This window comes from Natator depressus, chromosome 4 (assembly GCF_965152275.1).
Source record: "Natator depressus isolate rNatDep1 chromosome 4, rNatDep2.hap1, whole genome shotgun sequence".
NCBI classification, from domain to species: Eukaryota; Metazoa; Chordata; order Testudines; family Cheloniidae; genus Natator; species Natator depressus.
Window position 1 is genome coordinate 98,564,440 of NC_134237.1, and position 21,572 is coordinate 98,586,011.

At 41.7% G+C, this 21,572-nt stretch overlaps 1 long non-coding RNA gene across 1 annotated transcript in view; it reads right to left on the minus strand.

Moving 5' to 3' along the window:
* Positions 1 to 20,818, minus strand: part of LOC141985943 (uncharacterized) — a 28,811-nt gene extending 7,993 nt beyond the window's left edge. The window contains exon 1 of the long non-coding RNA XR_012639070.1: positions 20,790 to 20,818. This is a non-coding gene — a long non-coding RNA (uncharacterized LOC141985943). The remainder of the gene's footprint in view (positions 1 to 20,789) is intronic.
* Between the last annotated feature and the right edge of the window lie 754 nt (positions 20,819 to 21,572).

The window sequence follows — 21,572 nt, forward strand, 5'->3', positions numbered from 1 at the left end:
ATTGAATCTTTTAAAAACCACCATAATAGAGGCCATGGGCGATGGGTATATTAGACCAGGGAAGGCTAAGCCTTCCCTGGCACAGCTGCAGCTGACTTGCCACCAGACACTTGAAGGGCTGCAGTGGCCCTGCCCCTTCCCTGACTCTGAGGCCTCCATTGCCTGCTGCTCCCTGCCCTCCCCCCCGCCCCCCGAAGTCCCTGCTGCTAGCTCGCTGTGTCCCTCCTCCTCTTCTTGGGACGGGGAGCGAGGAGGGATGCAGCAAGCCAGTGAGCGGGCGGTGGACAGGCAGGGGTGTCTGGTAAGGGAGTGAGGCAGCTCAGCCAGGCACTGGGGCTGTCCCATTGCAGGTCATTTGGGGGACTGATGGCCAGGGGGTGGCGGCAGCTCAGTTGGGGGGACCTTCAGGGGCAGAGGCGGGGGGGGGCAGTGGCTTGGCCCGCGCTTGGGGAGGGGGGCCTTGATCCAGTGTTGGGGCCAGCCTAGTGTTTGGGGAGCTGGCGGCCCAGCGCTGGAGCTGGCCTGGCTTGGCTGGGGAGGGCCTTCAGGGGTATGGGGGCTGGTGGCTCGTGGCTCAGCCCAGTGCTTGGGGAGGGGGGATGGTGGCTTGGCTGGGGTGGGGGGGTATAGGGGGCGGGAGGCTCAGCCTGCGCTTGGGGGGAGGGGGCTCGGCTTAGCGTTGGGGCCGGTCTGGCAGCCCTATGTGGCTGGGGTAGGTGGGCGGGCCAGGGCTCCTCTGGTTGTGGGGGGGGCCCTTATTGCTCCTCCTGTAAGGAGTGGTGGTTTTGGGTCTCTGGCATGTGGAAGAGGGGCCTCCGGAGGAATGGGCAGGGCCAGCAGGTTAGCCTCCCCCAGGGCTGGATTACCCAATAGGCAGACTAAGCACGTACTTAGGGCATCAGCAAAGCAGGGGTCACAAAAAAAAAAACATATTTTTTTAAAAAAAATTAATATTTAAAAAAAAGCATTGAAATAGTCATCATGGGAAAAAATCAGAACTTTCTTAGACTTCCTTACACTCCACTACCCACTCTTCCCCCGTTTTCTGTTCTCTCTTTATTACTTATCCCCACCTAAACCAAGGGGGCGTCCTACTAACATAGATCAAAATAATGCGAGGAAATCCGATCCTGTCATGTATTGCAATAAATTTTGTTTTATTATTGATATATTCTTTTGAGTTATATGTACTTGATTCGTTCTCTTTCATTATATATATGACACACACTGTGTGTGTGTGTGTGTGTGTGTGTGTGTGTGTGTGTGTATGTTGTGTAATTTCACATACCTACTTACTATGCTATAATTGATACACTTGAAGCTCATATAAAGAGGAGAAGTGAAGTGTACAAAGTAGTATCAAGTAGATTCTTTTCTAAAACAATATGGACTTATCTGACGAACAATATTCACAAGGTTCCCAAAAGCTAGTTGACTCATATCCTGTTGACTTGAACATGAATCTCTGTGGAGAAGTATGGCAGTTCCACGGTTATATGCGCACAAAGTTTAATGAAACAGGAAAAATGAAATTCAGTCACACTGATCTTCATGACACAATACTGAAAGATGGAATACAATGAGTATTTCCAAATGTAGAGATCACACTATGTATTTTTCTAACATTGATGATTACTAACTGCTCTGCAGAATGCTCTTTTTCTCAGCTGAAAAGAGTAAAAAACCCTCAGAGAACAACAATGTGTCAGGACAGACTTGATTCACTTTCCCTATTGTGTATGGAAGCGGACATGCTTCATCGAGTCAGCTTCGATGAACTTATCCAGAATTTTGCAATCAGAAAATCTAGAAAGAAGCTATTTTAATTTCAGCGTACATGTAAGTTTGTCATTTCAAAAAAATAAAAATTTTACAGGATAGTATTTGTTTTTATTTTGAATTACATATGGGGGGACACTATAATCTTTTCAGTGCTTAGGGCCTCTAAAGGTCTTAATCCGGCCCTAGCCAGAACGGGGGTTTACCTGCCGCCCATGATAGAGGCTCAAAATATATGTATACAGCTAACTTAAAAAACAAACAAAACAGCAAGAGAACTAACAACAACAAAATGCCACTATGGCTAAACAGCAGAGTAAATGAGGTGGTTAGAGACAAAGGCATCCTTTAAAAATTGGAAGTCAAAACCTCATCAGGATAATAGAAAGGATAATAAACTTTGGCTAGTCAAGTGTAAAGGTATAATTAGGCAGGCCAAAAAAGAATTTGAAGAGCAACTAGCAAAAGACACAAAAACTAACAGCATAATTTTTGAAAACAGGAACTCTGGCAAACAGTGTGTGTGACTACCAGAAGATCATGGTGCGAAAGGAGCACTCAGTGAAGACAAGGCTGTTGAGGAGAAGCTAAATGAATTCTTTGCATCAGTCTTCACTGCAGAGGATGTGAGGGAGATTCCCGTACCTGAGCCGTTCTTTTTAGGTGACAGATCTAAGGAACTGTCTCTAAACCTCCTCTAGTCACACCTCAATATGAAACAAATGGATAAATTTAAAGTAATAACTCACCATGATCAGATGGTATTCACCCAAGAGCTCTGAAGGAACTCGGATGAAATTGCAGAACTACTAATTTTGATAAGTAACCAGTTGCTTAAATCAGCTTTTGTACCAGATGAACTGACAGATAACTAATGTGACACTGATTTAAAAAAAAAGGTTCCAGAGGTGGTCCTGACAATTATAGACTGGTAAGCCTACTTTCCGTACCTGGCAAACTGGTTGAAACATTAGTCAAAGAACACAATTATCAGACACACAGATGAACAGAATATGTTGAGGAAGTGTCGGCATGGCTGTTGTAAAGGGAAATCATGCCTCACCAATCTACTAGAATTCTTTGAGGGATCAACAAAACGTGGAAAAGGATGATCCAGTTGATATAGTGTGTGTGGATTTTCGGAAAGCCTGTGACAGGGTCCCTCACCAAAAGCTCTTAAGCAAAGTAAGGAGTCATAGAATAAGAGGGAAGGTACTCTCATGGTTGAGTAATTGGCTAAAAGATAGGAAACCAAAGGTAGGAATAAATTATCAGTTTTCACAGTGAAAAAAGGTAAATAACTGGGTCCCACAAGGATCTGTACAGGGACCAGTGTTGTTCAACATATTAATAAATTACCTGGAAAAATGGGTAAACAGTGAGGTGGCAAAATTTTCACACAATACAAAATTACCAAAGATAGTTAGTCCAAAGCAGACTGTGAAGAGTTACAAAGGGATCTCACAAAACTGGGGAACAAAATAGCAGATGAAATTCAATGTTGATAAATGCAAAGTAATGCTAATTGGAAAACATAATCCCAACTATACATACAAAATGATGGGGTCTAAATTAGCTCACAGAGGAAAGATCTTGGAGTCACTGTGAATAGTTCTCTGAAAACATCTGCTCAATGTCCAGCTGCAGTCAAGAAAGCTAACATAATATTAGGAATAATTTGGAAAATGATAGATAGGAAGACAGAAAATGTCATAATGTCACTATACAAATCCATGGTACCTTGAACACTGTGCGCAGTCCTGGTCGCTTCAGCTCAAAAAAGGTATGTTAGAATTGGAAAAAGTACAGAGAAGGGCAGCAAAAATGGTTGGGTGGCGGGGTGGAACAGTTTCTATCTGAGGAGAGATTTAAAAAAAAAATCGGACTGTTCAGTTTAGAAAATAGACAACTAAGGGGCTATATGACACAGGTCTAGAAAAATCAAGAATGCTGTGGAGAAAGCGAATAAGGAAGTGTTTACCCCTTCACACAACCCCAATGAAATTATTAGGCAGCAGGTTTAAAACAAACATAGTGAAATACTTCTTCACAATCTGTTGAACTCATTGCCAGGGATTTCTATGAAGCCCAAAAGTATAACTGGGTTAAAAAAAGAATAAGCTATATTCATATAGGATAAGTCCATCAATGGCTATTATCCAAGATGGTCAGGGATGCTCCCCCATGCTCTTGGTGTCCCTAAACCTCTGATTGCCAGAAGCTGGGACTGGGATGACAGCAGAGGGATCACTCTATAAATTGCCCTGTTCTGTTCACTCCCGCTGAAGCATCTATTAACAGCCACTGTGGGAAGACAGGATACTGGGCTAGGTGGAGCATTGTTCTGATCCAGTATAGCCATTCGTATGCTCTTATATTATGAGAGGGCAGACTGCTAATGCCAAAGTTGATTGGCATCTGTCAAGGTTCCTCCCCCACTCTGAACGCTAGGGTACAGATGTGGGGACCTGCATGAAAAACCTCCTAAGCTTATCTTTACCAGCTTAGGTTAAAACTTCCCCAAGGTACAAAATATTCCACCCTTTGTCCTTGGATTGGCCGCTACCACCACCAAACCAATACTGGTTACTGGGGAAGAGCTGTTTGGAAAGGTCTTTCCCCCCAAAATACTTCCCAAAACCTTGCACCCCACTTCCTGGACAAGGTTTGGTAAAAAGCCTCACCAATTTGCCTAGGTGACTACAGACCCAGACCCTTGGATCTTAAGAACAATGAACAATCCTCCCAACACTTGCACCCCCCCTTTCCTGGGAAATGTTGGATAAAAAGCCTCACCAATTTGCCTAGGTGACTACAGACCCAGACCCTTGGATCTTAAGAACAATGAACAATCCTCCCAACACTTGCACCCCCCCTTTCCTGGGAAATGTTGGATAAAAAGCCTCACCAATTTGCATAGGTGACCACAGACCCAAACCCTTGGATCTGAGAAAAATGAAAAAACATTCAGTTTTCTTACAAGAAGACTTTTAATAGAAATAGAAGTAAATAGAAGTAAAGAAATCACCGCTGTAAAATCAGGATAGTAGATACCTTACAGGGTAATTAGATTCAAAACATAGAGAACCCCTCTAGGCAAAACCTTAAGTTACAAAAAAGATACACAGACAGAAATAGTTATTCTATTCAGCACAATTCTTTTCTCAGCCATTTAAAGAAATCATAATCTAACGCATACCTAGCTAGATTACTTACTAAAAGTTCTAAGACTCCATTCCTGGTCTATCCCCGGCAAAGACAGCATATAGACAGACACACAGACCCTTTGTTTCTCTCCCTCCTCCCAGCTTTTGAAAGTATCTTGTCTCCTCATTGGTCATTTTGGTCAGGTGCCAGTGAGGTTACCTTTAGCTTCTTAACCCTTTCCAGGTGAGAGGAGTTTTCCTCTGGCCAGGAGGGATTTTAAAGGGGTTTACCCTTTCCTTTATATTTATGACAGCATCTCTTTCAGTAAAAAAAAAAAAAAACATATGGTGTATGCGGTTTCTTAAATGACAGAGCCAACCCAGCCAAATTTATTGAAAGAGTAACAGCAAGTAAATTATATCTTTCTTTGACATGAATCAGATCAAAGTCATACTGCTGCAACTGAATAATCCTCATCTGCAGCCTCACATGCAGAATGTCAATGGCCTTATGACAGAGACCCAGAAGAGGCAAATGATCTGTTTCCAAGGTGAAATGTCTTCTGATGTTGAAGCGTACAATAGTAAAAACCTTTGCCAAGAACTCTAGCTCAATCTGGGAATCACGTCTGTTGGGCTGAGAGTCTGGGGTGCCAAGATAATTGGCCTGTGATGACTGGTGTGTGTGTTGCCTGCCACCTATGTATTGAATTAGGCCAAGGAACCTCACTTCAGTTTTGCTGATCTTTATCTGCATACAAAGAATCACAGACTGGTGCTGACTGTTGTATTTGAACCCCAATTGCCTCAGGACATTGGTACAAGTTTTTGTCAGACATGGGCTAGTGGTAATGTAATGTATTGGCTTTGTGTGTACAAGTTGTTAGAGAGCTTATTCCTTCACTCTCCCACTTCCCTGGTCCTTCTCGCATGAACAGAGAGCAACAATACCCGAAGTCCAAAGGTGCAAACAATTCGATGTTTATCGGGGTGAACTTCCAGCAAGCTTAAATCCAAGTTCCTTTTTCCTTATTTTCGAATCCCAACTTAGTTCCTGTTTGCCCCTAATTTATATAGTAATATTCTTAGCTATACCTTAACCAATCATTCTACTGAAATTTAACTAACCAATCCTAACCTATTGTAACATGATTAGCTAACCAATTATATCCCACCACCTTAATTAGTTTACACCCAGCAAAATTAATTATACAGCAGACAGAAACAATCACAGAACCAGACAGAGACCATGCAAATAAACAATAGCAAAGAGGGAACTATAATAACAAAACAATACAGAAGTGAGGATTTCACAACTACATCTATAAAGACATAAGGGTTTCCCAGCTGTGTCTATTGATAAGTGGGTTCTTACCAGACAGAAAACTATCAACCTAAATTTCCTTTTACATCTTCTAGGCTCTTCCCTTTCTCTGGAGGTGATAGATCGGATCACCTTCCTAACAGCCCCATATTGACTAGTTTGGAATGTGACCGTACGCTTCCCAGCTTATGGCTGCCTCTGCTGCTTAGCCAAAGGCATTGGCCTAAGAACAGGGCCTCAGACTGTCACAGTGAGAGAAGGCCCTTACACAGATTCTTTCTTGTATACCTCTATTACTAGCTAAATGATAAACATATACCTACATTCTTAAAGTATAGGCCTTTACAGGCAGGCCTGAATATCTATATCCTAACACAAGTGAAAGTGATTTTGTCCTCTAATATCTGGCCCTTAGAGAAGTAAGGGACCTGATATACTTTTAGCTAAAGGAGTTCTCCTTTTACCTCATTAATAGAGAGGTCTGTGTTTTTAGCCCAGCTATGAGGATATGTGTACTTTAAAACTGGAGAAGGAAACCAGGCAAGAGGGGTGCTGGGGAAGCTTCAATCCAGAAGCTGTACAATGAAGTTGAAAAAGAGGTTGAGTAGCTTTAGGATTGATACTATTTTCCTTATTTCAAAAAAAGTTCCTTGTTCAGTGTTGGAAGAAAGCATATCTTTCTGTGAATCTTCACTACACAACAAGCTACAGCTGTGCACGTATGTTTGGTTTTATATGGTAATATTCTCTGTTGACGGGTTGTGGATTGATGAAGGCTTCCTAAACCCAGACACCATTGCTGTTGAGTACTCAGGAGAATATGTCCCATAATCTTTGTTTGGCAATTCTCTTAAAAATACTAGGTTTTAGAATGTAACATCTATTTAACACCTAGTTAAGCCACTAATTTAGTACTAGCTAAATTCACTGCAACAGAGTGAAATTTATTCTAATATTGTGACAGTTAAGCAGGAGTCATTAACATCTACTATCATTAGACTAAACCAGTTTCCTAGGAAACTTTGTCCCAATACAGCAGCCATCACAAATGTTCAAATCTCAGTTAAGTAGAATTAGGAGCAGGCATTTGACTAGGAAATAGTCAAATATTTTAAAGCATTAATTTATTAGGATAGTAACAACCGTAACAACAAAAAAAAGTGAGGCTATGTTTCCACTACCACTTACGTTGGCAGAATTTATGTCACTCATGGGTGTGAAAAAACACCCCACTGAGCAACATACATTTTGCTGGCATAACTGGTAGTGTGCACAGTGCTATGTCGGCGGGAGAGCTTCTCCCGCCGACATAGCTACTGCCGCTTGTTGGGGGTGCGTTAATTATGTCAACAGGAGAGCTTTCTCCCGTTGGCATAGAGTACTACATGGAGATCTTACAGTGGCTGTCCTGCTGTAAGGTCTCCAGTGTGGACATAGCCTAAGATTTTATGGTCTCCAATAGGCTTAGTCTTGGATAACTAACTGAGTTATTGTAATGTAGAAAAATACAACACAATGAAATTCTGTTCTACAAAAAAGAAAATAATATTTTTAGAAATGATAGATTACCATTTGAATGCGAGCTTTATTCAAGACTGAACAGTTACAAAAGAAGAAAAATGAAACAAATAAAAACAAAACACTAGCAACTATCAAAGAAAAGTTATCTTTAAATGCATTTATGTGTCAGGGACTGCAAGTGTTAAACCCTGATCCACAGGGCTCTTGCAAGCTAGTAGTTTCCAACCTGCCATCTAGTGCCCTGCTAACAGTTACTAGGATACAAGCTGAACTCTGATAGAGGACTTCAGTCCAGGAATCTGACTGGCAAGATGATGGGGGTCCTGACTGGTTCACAGCTTCTATATAAGTCCAACACAACACCAGGAAGTTGTCCATGCAACTGGGATCCACCTTGCTCCAGATTGTGTGCCTTGTGTTTTCTGTTCCCCTGACATGACTCTGCTCTCAAGTTTGTCTCCTGGTAACCTGATGCTGCCTCACACTTGACTTTTGGTTTGCCTTCTAGCCAGTTTGGAATTCTGACCTTCTGATGTCTGACACATCCTGACTACTGCTTTGACTGCTAGGTCAGATTGCTCACATCCCAGGTGTGATGTTGTGCTAAGAAGGCAGCAGGCCAACTCTTCAGAAAGCATCTTGTTTTTCATCATCATTTTCTTTATCAGCTTCAGCTGCTTCATCTACATTTTTGTCATCATTGGATTCATTGGTATCACCTTCTTCCTCTCCGCCTGATGAATACTGAGTCAACTGCTTATCTGTCACTTTCTTCTCTTATCATAAAGTGTGATAGGTGGTCACCAGCTTCCCAGCAGTGGAGGTCTTGAGACTGTTTCTGGTTCTTGAGTGAATGATTCCCCAAACCAACCAATTTTGTACCACCACACATGCAGTAGCACACATAAATGTAAAGAATCTACCATTGTAGCTATAGTGTACGGAGGACACAACACTCCTCTACCTTAATGAAGGAATAATCTGTTTTGATTCAACTGCTGGGATTGCACTCCACATTGTTTTATGACTGAATGGACTGCTTCTTCCTTTATAATTTGCTAAATCCATCAGAAATTGTTTATTTGTTTGTATATCCTTTAAACTTTGTAACAGTCATTATGAAGTCACAGGCTGAATTGACATCATCATCAGAAAGCTTTTGGTCCTGAAAGTGTGGATCAAAAAAGGTAGGCAGCATTATCACTTGATTTTTCTGTGAAATTATTTTGTCTATTATGTTTTTCTCTTCAGCTTTTATAAATGGATTGTGTTCAGTATTCTCACAAATGTTTAACACTCAGAAATTCATTCGTGGCATCAGACTGTGTAGAACAATCATTTTCCATATTCTGAATGGGCTACTTATATGTTCAAGCCGTAAAATGAATTTTGAGTTTCTTGATGACAATGACTTTTGGATGAGAATGTCAGTGAGGAATATGCTGGGGCAACACCTGGCCACCGCCATTTCAACAGCAGCTGGTTGATGAATCTTCTTGCATATTTGAAGATCTTTGAGATATGACAAGGCTTACTCAGTGTGAATGAAGCTGACTGCTGCACTAAATGACTGGTGGTACTTGGTTGTTTTTGAAAAACATGACAATGCTCTTCACTTTTGATGAGATGCTCTTCACATGTGATGAGAAAGTTGCCAGATTTTCAACATCACCAGTGAAAAACTACATCATACTGGCAGTACATCCATGCCACAGAAGATTGGATACTCATCTATCAACTTAGCTAGTGGTTCTCAAACTATGTATTGGTGACCCCTTTCACATAGCAAGCCTCTGAGTGCGACCCCACCCCCGTATAAATTAAAAAAAAACACTTTTTAATATATTTAACACCATTATAAATACTGGGATGCAAAGCAAGGTTTGGGGTGGAGACTGACAGCTCACGACCCCCCCATATAATAACCTTGTGACCCCTGAGGGGTCCCGACTCCCAGTTTGAGAATCCCTAAGTTTTCATATTAGACATGTTGTTGTTGATCACAACTGAAATACGTTTCTGTGGACCCAATTCATTGATTTATATTTTTTAAATGATCAGCAATATATTGGGCTGTGTGGTGCCTCAGAATCATTAGTATCACCTTCTTCCTCTCCATCTGATGAATACTGTATCATCTCCTCATCAGTAATTTTTCTGGTCATGGAACACCTCATCCAAAAACATCTTAATACCAATTTGATGAACATCTGAAGACTTTCCCAGAGCAGGAGTTTTCACTGCTGAAGCAAATGAAGTAGCAAAATATTTATTAGAAGATGAAGAAATAGAATTAGCTTCACTTTCATTGTCACTCATGTCACTATCTTCATCAAAAGGCTACAGGCTTCACAATGCTGTTGCCAAAGACAAAGTAGAAGGGAATAAACAGAAGAAAGCAAATTTTGATGCAGACCAGTTTTTCCCCTTTCTTGCTGTTTGACTGCAATAATCTCTCTTTAACAGTAGCTGGACAAACCACAGGAATTCAACAAGTGTTTCTCCATTCTGCCTACATGTGTCATATATTCAGGTGGACAGAACTTGCACTTAGCTGTCATGAAAACTGACATTATTTGACTGGTCAATAGACTAGTTTACCAAGCCTAAGTAGAATATAATATTTTATACTTGTCACCTGAAGCACTTTCAAGTTAGATTCATATAGCACCAGCACCACTGATGTACCCTCTGGTGTGCATCAGTGATCGTGATTCTTCAAGTTGTGCATGCAGGTGGCAGGTGGAAGAAAGTCCTGGAGAAATGAAAAATTCACAAAAGGTGGGAGGAGAGAGAGGAAGATTTTAGAGCCAGATACAGAAAAAGAGGGGGGAAAACATTAACTGCCAGACAACCTCCATCCACACCAGCAGCTGGTTTCTTCCATTTTTGTATTAAATACTCATTGGATACCTCAAGTGGTAGTGAACATGGCACTAAAACATTATTGGAAATGGAAAGAAAAAGGCACTCCCTCATCATCCCAGTTCCAGGGACTTCCATTGTTAGGGACAGAGCTGTATTCCGGTATTCCAAAGAGCACTAAACAAGAGAGGCAAAATAGAAACCCTTTTCTATATTCTCCAAGATCCTGAAGTTTCTCTAGAAACCCGTGTAAAATTTGTCATTATTTTTAATTAGATCAATTAATTGCTTTTGGTTTTCACAGCCCAGGTGTAAATGATTTCTCCTTCCAGATAAGTTAATGGCTGGACACCATCAGATTATTGCTTCTCAAAATTCCATTGAGGGTTTGTGTATTATAGCAAAGTACGCAAAATGGACAGGGTATTTTTAATGGTAGTTCTAATATTAGACCACTGTGCTCAAGCTTCCAACTTCACTGAAGATCTATATATACAGGCATACACTCACAAACACACAGAAAACATATGAGAGAGAGTTGTGTGTTTTATTTATAATAAAGGTTCAACTCTCAAGTCTACTTCCATATATATGGGTATGATTTCTACTGGAATCATAAATGGAAGTTGCATCAGGCGGGACTGGATTCATTGTGCCAGACCTCAGCTTTTGCAAACTGCCATAGTTACATTTACTTCAGTGGAGCTGCTACACTAATTTAGACCAGCTTTGGATCTGGTCTATTATGTTAATAGTACATAGCATGAACCTTTGGTGCTTGTCTATAGTATTTGCTATTGTGAAATAATGCACTTAAAATACATTGTCTGTATTGCTGGCTAAAATGACGTAGCCACAAAAAACCACCACAAGTAGAGACAAGCCCCATCAAATGCAAGCAGCCTTGAAAGTGTTTTTGGTGTGGAGGAAGAGCACCACACCACTGCGTTTCAAAATCTAAACGCAGAACCACAAATGAATTTAGTTGGTAGCCTCCAGTTGAATAATGGACTAAACAAAAGCTCTTCATCTGAACACCCTCAAATGCTGTGATATTCCAAATACAAATCCAATCAGTTTTGCAGTTTGAGACTATATTTCTTCTTACAGAGTGATTAGTTCATAAGCAAAAGTTTTCACTTCAAAATGAGAAATGAATTAGTGCTTTACCTAAGTCTTCTGAAGTGGATGAGTCAGCTACAGTAAAGTCATTAAATATTTGAACACTTAATCCATGTAATCTCTCTGCTAATGCTCCAGAAATTGGAAGATTGATGCTCCCATGTCTGAGGAATGCAGTTTTCTGTTCACCATAACAATAAAGGGAAATGCAGGGAAAATATGCATCCAGTTATTACTATGTTAAACTGTCAGTCAAAAATGTTTTAATGAATAACAAGAAGTGTCCATTTCTCTGTAGTGTCAGATTAATATTGCCATTGCTGTAACCATTTTTGTGACTAATGAAAACTGTGTCTATTTCTGAATGTTGGATCCAGAGCTTTATTTCCAACAGCCTAATTCTAAAAACATAAGAATGCCGATACTGGGTAAGACCAATGGTCCATATAGCCCAGTATCCTCTCTTCTGACAGTGACTGGTGCCAGATGCTTCAGAGGGAATGAACAAAACAAGGAAATTTATCAAATGATCCATTCCCTGTAATCCAGTCCCAGGTTCTCGCAGTCAGAGGTTTAGGGACACCCAGAGCACAGGTTGTTTCCCTGACTATCTTGGCTAATACCCATTGATGGACCACCTATCCTCCATGAACTTATCTAATTCTTTTTTTTTAAACCCAGTAATACTTTTGGCCTTCACAACAGCCTTGGCAACAAATTCCACAGATTGGCTGTGTATTGTGTGAAGTAGTATTTCCTTATGTTTGTTTTTAAACCTGCTGCTTATTAATTTCCTTGGGTAACCCCTACTTCTCGTGTTACATGAAGGAGTAAACACTTTCTTCACACCATTCATGATTTTATAGACCTATCATATCATCCCATATCTTTTCTCAGCTCAACAGAGGTAGTCTTTTTACTCTCCTCAGGTGGAAGCTGTTCCATATCTTTAATCATTTTGGTTGCCCTTCTCTGTGCCTTTTCCATTTTTAATATATATTTTTGAACTTGGGCAACCAGGACAGCATTCATGGTGTGAGCGTACCATGGATTTATATAGTGGCATTATGATATTATCTGTCTGTTTCGTAATGGTTAAGGCTCTGATTTAGTCAATGAGGTCATGGCAGTCACCGATTCTGTGCCTTTACTGGACTTCCGTGGCTTCTTCAGCTTCAACTGTCAGCAGCTGAAGCCCTGGCTGGGGCTGGAGTCGGGGCTATGCTCCCCACATAGCCCCACAGTGGGGGCTGCCACCAGGGCCCTGCACCTCTGCCCTGGGGCTTGCTCTGGGAGCCACTAGGGGAAAGCTGACGGGTGCAGAGAAGCACATGGTTTTGTCAGAGACATCCTTTAGAGCAGTGGTTCTCAAAGCCAGTCCGCCACTTGTTCAGGGAAAGCCCCTGGTGCACCGGATCGGTTTGTTTACCTGCCGCGTCCGCAGGTTTGGCTGATTGTGGCTCCCACTGGCCGTGGTTCGCCGCTCCAGGCCAATGGGGGCTGCGGGAAGGGTGGCCAGCATGTCCCTTGGCCCACGCCGCTTTCCGCAGCCTCCATTGGCCTGGAGCAGCGAACCACGGCCGGTAAACAAACCAGTCCGGCGTGCCAGGGGCTTTCCCTGAACAAGCAGCGGACCGGCTTTGAGTACTACAGCTTTAGAGTATCCCCTTTAATAAATCCTCCCCTATAACCTAGTAAAGAGGAGAGGATAGATGTTGATAAAGTACAGGTCAGAACTAAAGAAAAACAGTCAAATGAAAAAAGAGTCCAGTTCAGTTACATAACAAGAATGCAGATAACTAAATACTGACAAATTTTATAAGTGCTTGTATACAAACACAAGAAGTCTAAACACTAAGCTGGGTGAACGTGAGTGCCTGGTATTAAATGAGACTATTGATATAATAGGCATCCGAGACATTTGGTTGACTTATGATAATCAATGTAAGGCCAAGGTACAAAAATATATAGAAAAACAGAGATTGCTCTGTTGTTGGGATGGCACTACATGTGAAACAAAGCATAGAGTAAAACATAGTAAAAATCTGAAATGAATCAAACAGTACCATAGAATCTCTTTGAATAGAATTTCCGTGCTTGAACAATAAGAGAATAGCAGTAGGAATATGCTACCAACCACTTGACCAGTATGGTGACTAGGGTTGCCAATTTTGGTTGGACGTACTCCTGGAGGTTTCATTACATGGCATAATTTCTAATTAAAAATTAATTTTTAATTCCTGGAGACTCCTGGACAATTCTGGAGGGTTGGCAACCCTAAGGGTGACAGTGATTGTGAAATGCTCAGGGAGGCTTCTGTGACTGGTGTCCCAGTGTGGGCCAGCTATGGTCACTCAATTAGGGTGAACTGCAGAGATCGGGGCAGACAATCCCCATAAAACTGGTGGATATTCCAATACCTAGATTTACCAAAACAGCATAAAACAGTTTCTTTATTACCTTGCAACAAGTCCAAACATAGTTCCCTTAAAGTGATCCAGCTTCAGGCCTCCATCCAGGTACCCATGTCAAACATGATGAAAATTTCTCTAAATCTTATTTCGTCACATAAAAGAAAAGGTTCTACTAATCCCAAAGGATCAGACACATTACTTCCCAGGTTATTGAATACTCCAGATCTTATCCAAATACATGCTACAGCCAAATTTTTATTAACTAAACTAAACTTTATTAAAAAATAAGAGAGAGTATGGTTAAATGATCAATACACAAACAGACATGAGTTCAATTCATTTAAGTGCAGATTCATAGCAGAGATGGTAAGCTTTGTAGTTGCAAAGAGTTCTTTTAGAAATAGTTCATAGGTTACAGTCCAATGTCCAAATCTCCTATTCAGGACATACCAGAATAACTGGGACCTCAGTCTTGTGACTCAAACTTCCCCCAATGAAGCCTAAACAGATCTGAAATGAACAGGATCAGGACCCAAGGGCCTTTTTATACAGTGTTCTAGCATCCACTTGACCACAGTCCTGGTTAAACAATAGGCTTTTGTTGTAACCTTTTGCTTTCTAAACAGCGCCAGTAATTAGTTACCCAAATTAACATTGTCTAATGGATAAATTGCCCTATTACAAACTTCAAAGAAACATAGACAATGACATTTTACCCAAGATTCAGCTAAATGTTAATATTCCCTTTTGATCTCTGAATCAATAGTTATAGTGACAGACAGGAACTATCTGTTTATGGGTAGCATCTAAGATACACACAATTAGTATTACTTCTAACAATATATGTTTGCATTTCAAAGTTCTAGTCTATTTAGCATGAATGGCTCCAATTATTATTCACATACTTTTCTAACAGGACTTTAAAGGTGGGCTTTGGGTCATTCAGCCTGCAAGCTATTTAACCCTTTATAGCCATGCGTCACAGCTTCCAAAACAGAAACCCAGTAATAGTGGAGAATTTCAACTATCCCCATGAGTGGAAACGTTTGACCTCCAGATGGAATGCAGAGATAAAATTTCTAGACATCATAAATGAGTGCTTCTTGGAGCAGCTAATCCTACAACCCACAAAGGGAAAGGCAATTTTTTCTTTAGTTCTAAGTGACACGCAGGATCTGGTCCAAGAGATGAATATAGCTGAACCACTCAGTAATAGCAACCATAATATAATTAAATTTAACATCCTTGTAGGGAGGAAAATACCAAAGAAAATCACAATAGCATTAAACTTCAAAAAGAGGAACTACACAAAAATGAGAAAGCTAGTTAAACAGAAATGAAAAGGAGCGGTCACAAGAGTGGAATGTCTGCAGGCAGCAGGAAAACTTTTTAAGAACACCAAAATAGAGACTCAAATCCTACACATAGCCCAAATTAAAAAAAAAAAAAAAAGTGAGAAACAAAAGTATGCCACTGTGGCTAAACAGAGTAAAACAGGTGGTTAGAGGCAAAAAGACATCCTTTAAATATTGGCAGTCAGATCTTCCTAAGGAACAGAGAAAGGAGCATAAACTGTGGCAAGTCAAATGTAAAAGTATATTTAGACAGGCCAAAAAATAAAAAATTGAAGAGCATCTCGCAAAAGACAAACACTAATAGTAATTTACAACAGAAGCAGGAAGCCTGTCTAAGAGTCAGTGGGGCCACTGGATGATCCAAGATGATCAAAGATGACAAGGCTGTTGTGGAGAAGCTAATAGAATTCTTTGCATTGGTCTTCAGAGAAGGGCACTAAAAATTATTGAAGATATGGAACAACTTCCACCTGAGGAGAGATTAAAAAAACCTGAGCCTTTATCTGAAAACATGAGGGAGATTCACACATCTGAGTCACTCTTTTTAGGTGACAAAACTGAGGAACTATCCCAGATTGAAGTGGGAAGTCAATAGATGAGGTTTTGGAACTAACTGATAAATTAAACAGTAATAAGGCACCAGGACCAGATGGTGTTCAACCAAGAGCTCTGAAGGAACTCAGATGAAATTGCAGAACAGTGGTATCTAACCTATTGCTTAAATAAGCCTCTGTATCAGATTAATGCTGAGTTAAAAAAATCCTGTTTGAAGTAGAACATAGCTGGGAGACAAATATTCCAATTTTGCTATAAAGATCTCCAGTGATAGAGAATCCACCACAACCCTTTGGTAAATTGTTTGAATAGTTAATTACCCTCACTGTTAAAAACTTCTGCCTTATTTCTACTCTCAATTTGTTTAGCTTCAACTTCCAGCCATTGGATCCTGGTAGCTATTTGTGTGCTAGATTAAAGAGCCTTCTGTTATCAAATGTATGTTCACCATGTAGGTACTTAGACTGATCACGTCACTCCTTCACCTTCTCTTTGTTAAGCTAAACAGATCAAGCTCCTTCAATCTGTCTAGAAGGCAGATTTTCCAATCCTTTAATCACTCTTGTGGCTCTTCTTAGAACGGTCTCTACTTTATCAACATCCTTCTTGAAGTATGGGTACTAAAACTGGATACAGTATTTCAGTAGTAGTCACACCAGTGCCAAATACAGAGGTAATATAACCTCTCTGCTCTTTCTCAAGATCCCCTTATTTATACATCCTCGGTCCTTTTGGCCATACTGGGAGCTCATGTTCAGTTGGTTATACACTAGGCTCCCCAAGTCCTTTTCAGAGTTACTACTTCCTGGGTAAAGTTAAAGATTCCTCTCAGGAGATGAATGGGGTGAGAGGATCCATACTGGGGACTGTCTAGGGGGACGGGCACACACACACCCACCCACCCCCTGGCAGAAGTCTGAAAAAGTTGGGCCTTCCTAGATCCAGGGAATGGTAAGTTTTAGAAAGAGGTGAGCATATGAATAGCTGGATTTATTGTTTTAAGATCTGCTTTCTCTATAATAACTTTATTCTAAATAATTAATATTTTACTTTAAGAAGGCTGTTTGGTTACTGGATACCATTGTCATTGTTCCTAGAAGGGACAGACGTGCAAGTCAGATAATCATGGTTAATTGTAGGGGATTGTAGTCCAGGGCTCAGTTGGAGAGTAAGAGAATAATGTAATTCTAGACCAGGAAAGAGGTGATGGCTTGAGGCCTGAGATGTGTGGCGGGATGCATTCAAAGAGACTAAGAGGGGTCAGAATTGGAGTTAGCCCAGTAACTGTGACAGGGAACAACTCAGTAGCAGCCTTTGCACTTTCCAGTTTCCTGTCTCAAAAACTGAGCCCATAACTAAAACAAAAAGCCTCCCTAGTAGTTAGAAAATGTTCTTTTAACTTTCTTGTTTTCATTTTCTTTGTTTGCTTGTTAATTCTTCTTGATACAATCCAAGGCTGAGACAAAAGTAGAAATACTGTGAGAAAAGCTATTCTTGTATGTTTACAGAGCAATTTCTCCACTCAAGATCCGAGAAGGTTACATTTAATCAAACAAAGCTTTTGAGGGGCAATGTTACTAATAGCAACCAATACAGTTTCTTTTGTGCTGTGCTCCGATTAATTGAATTTTAATTCAAAATGTAAACAAAAATTGGATTTAAATGAAATACAACAAGGAAGAGTAGCTTTATCTTTTTGTGACAAGGTTGGGACTCCCCACTGCAGTGCCTCCCACTGGCACATCTGGGAATTAGCTCTGTCTTCTGCAGGGCACCCTCTGCCAGTGGTGTCCCGTTCATCGTCTGCTCCCCGATTGGTATCCGGACCAGTGTTGCTCCCTGCTTGGCAACATCCGCTTCTGGTCACTGTCCTCCGACAGTGCCCCTTTAGTCCATCCTCACCCCCTGCTTGGGAGGGTCGGGGGGGGGGGGGGGTTAACAGCAGTCTTCCCAGTTCAGTCCTGCCTCAGTGGCCAACTACAACCCCCAAAGGTCTAGCCCCTCTGCTCAAGGGCCAGCTGCAGTCTATCATGGCCATTCTTCCAGAGCCAGGTGCTGTACAAGGGGGGGACCCAGGCCCACCCACTACTCTGGGTCCCAACCCAGGGACCCTCTAGTGGCAGCCTCTCCACCCTCCTTCTCTCCCCACATCTATCCATCCTCCCTGGGTTACTTCCCCTCTGACCCCTTGCACCCTCTAGGCCCTTCTGGTCAGGGCCCGCAGTCTGACAGGTATCGGGCTGGCACTCTCCTCTGCTCCCCTGAGCCTGTGCTGTCAAAGGTGCTGGTCTTCTTCGCTCAGAAGACAGACCTTCCCCTTTAAAGGTCTGGAAAAGACTCACTGCTTTGCTCCTGGGCAGCCTTTATATAGGGCCTATCCTGGCCCTGATTGGCTGACTCGTTCCCTGCTCTGATTGGCTCTCCTCAGGCCTTCTCTGATTGGCTGCAGGTCTGTGCAGCCTCTCAGGCCTGGTTCAGCTCAATCTTGCCTGAGGGTGGGGCACCACCCCAACACACTTTTCACCCCAACACACTTTTCAACTTGGAAGAACAAAAAATGAGGACTAAATATCCCAATGTTTTAAAAATATGGTCTTTGTGATATTCTAATTGTGGACAAGTTCCTGTCATAATGAACTGAGCACCTACACCACCCAGGAAACATCAGCAAAAAACAAACAGTAAAGTGAATCCAAAGCAGGAATCAGAACGGAGACTCACACACAAAAAGGGAAGCACACCAACAAATGGTTAGATTGTGCCTTCTAGGCACAGCCTTGCATTGAAGGTCTGCTGGGGCCATGGACTGTAGCAGAAATCCAAGGAGGAATTTAGGCTGTTCAGTTCTGTTTGCTTGCTCCTTGGAAATTTTTGGCTGGAATTTTCCAAGTAGCTTAAGAGAGTGAGGCACCCAGTTTCCATGACATTTTGTCTCTTAACTGCCTCAGGTTCATTTGAAAATCCTAGCTATTACTCCTTAGGCTATGTCTACACTACCAAGTTAAGTCAACTTAAGTTATGTTGATGATCATCCACCATTGTAACTAAACCGCTTTTGCACATCCACACAATGCTCCTTGTGATGGTGGAGCACATCCACAGTTGGTGCTCTTGCATCGACAGAGAGAGCAGTGCACCGTGGGTAGCTATCCCACTGTTCAACTCGCCACCATTTGTTGCTGGGTTTTCTGGGAAGGGTTTGCAGTGCCTCCTGGGGTGGGCTCACCATCCCATGATGCAGTTTTCTCTGTCCCATCATTCTATGGGCTTCCAACTACATTTCATGCCACTTTTCGACAGCCCATATAATTTGCACACCTGCCATCTCTGTCTCAAAACATGGATCAAAACTGCTCTCCAGTATATTGATGAGTGTTATGAACACAACATGGCTGATCCTGCAATATTTCATGAGCTGTGCATCTGATAATGATTCCACAGTGTCTGCCCTGCTGTGTGACGTGGAAAGAAACAATTCAGGATTGCTTTTGGCATTCACAGAGCAGCTGCAGTGGACCGCCAGTACTGGGCATGGGAAATAAACACTGGGATAACATTGTTATGCAGGTACGGGATGATGAGCACTGGCTGCAGAACTTTTGGATGCACAAAGCCACCTTCCTGGAACTGTGCGCAGTGCTACCCCTGCCCTCCAGTGCAAGGACACCAAAATGAGAGCTGCCCTAATGGTGGAGAAGCAGATGGTGATCACTGTGTGGAAACTGGGACCCCCAGATTGCTATTGGTCAGTTGTGAATCAGTTTGGAGTTGAGGTTGTAGTGATGCAAGTGGGCAGGGCCAGCTACAAAGGACTGTGACTCTAGGGAATGTGTGGGAAACAGTGGATGGCTTAGCACCAATGGGATTTCCAAACCATGGTGGTGTAACTTTTGCGTGGGCTAGAGTTCACTTCATTGCCCTTCTCCAGTGCCTAAAAAACCCCAACTCCCATAGAAAAGTACCTGGAGACCCAGAGTTCAGTCTCTGAGGATTTTCAGCAAGAATTGCACAGGGTCAACTTCCCCACATTCAAGTCCCAAAAGGAACTAAAGAAATGAATTTAATTTAATTACATAACTTTATAAAATCTTATGATAAAGAAAGAAATCTAATTTTACAGCATAACATGGTTACTGTATAATCCACAGACATTATCTTCACAGTTATACATAACTATAAATAAAGAAAACAAATTAAAATTTGAACAGTTCAGTCCCCACAGAAATACAATGAGAAGAAACAGAAAGTTCCCAAAAGCTTATGTTTAGTTCACTTAAGTCTCAGTTAGAATTTTCGATCACCAAATCTATACAGTCTGCTGAGTCTAAAACAATATCTTCCGTCCACTTGCTTGTAGGAATCTTCAGTTGGAATCCATGCAGACTTTTCCTCTGCTGAAATCACTACTAGCCAGTCAGCTAACTGATTAACCAATCACTCAGTTAAGTCACAAGTGTATAGATTTAAAGAAAACCCTGCTACAAGAAAATACAAACCTGAGAATAGCAAAATATAAATGACTCTTTCCCCATTACTACGTTTAAAGAAAAGTTGGTGAATCAGACTAGTTGAGACAATTTAACGAGAACAGTTTGGCTAAAATCAAAACAACATTCAAAGCATACAATTAAAGTAGAAGTTATTTTTCCCCCGGCTATAATTAACATTGTCCATGCTTCTCTTTTAGAGGGTTAACAATATCACTAACCTGCTGCAAAATGCTTCACGGTTAGGGACAACAGCCTGCTTTCTGTTCCTGGGCTCAGCTTCTCCCAATTCACACAGGGCACGTGGCCCCCTGCAAAGCAGCTGTCCTGACTGCTTGCCCTCATGGAGTCTGACCCCAGCAACAGGTAGCCTATTGGAGCATACCCAAAAGTACCACACCCAATTCCAGAAGCTTCTGGATGTGGAGTGCTTAATCTGCCTAGCAACAATGACCCAGACACAACTCACTCATACCTTTCCCCAATGGGTCTCTTAAAGAGATATCTCTCTATTAGACACATGGCTTACACAGGGGCAATAGATGGTACACACATCCCCATTTTGGCCCCAGAATACCTTGCGATGGAGTACATCAACAGAAATGGCTACTTTTCTATGGTACTGCAAGCTCTGTTGGATCACTGGGGTCATTTCACTGACATTAACGTACGGTGGTCAAGGGAAGGTGTATGATGCATGCTTCTTCAGGAACTCTGGCCTGTACAGAAAGCTGCAAGCAGGGATTTTCTTTCCAGATCAGAAGATTCCACTCTGGGATGTGGAAATGCAAATAGCGATCCTTGGAAACCTATCCTATCCCTTCTCCCGTGGTAGGGAGCGCTTTAAGAACAGGCTTAGCAGGTGCAGAATGACTGTTGCTTATGCCTTTGGCCTATTAAAGGGTTGCCAGAGCTGCCTTTTTGGCAGGTTTGACCTCAATGAGGAAAATATTCCTGGGGTCACAGTAGCCTGCTGTGTGCTGCATAATATTTGTGAAGCTAAG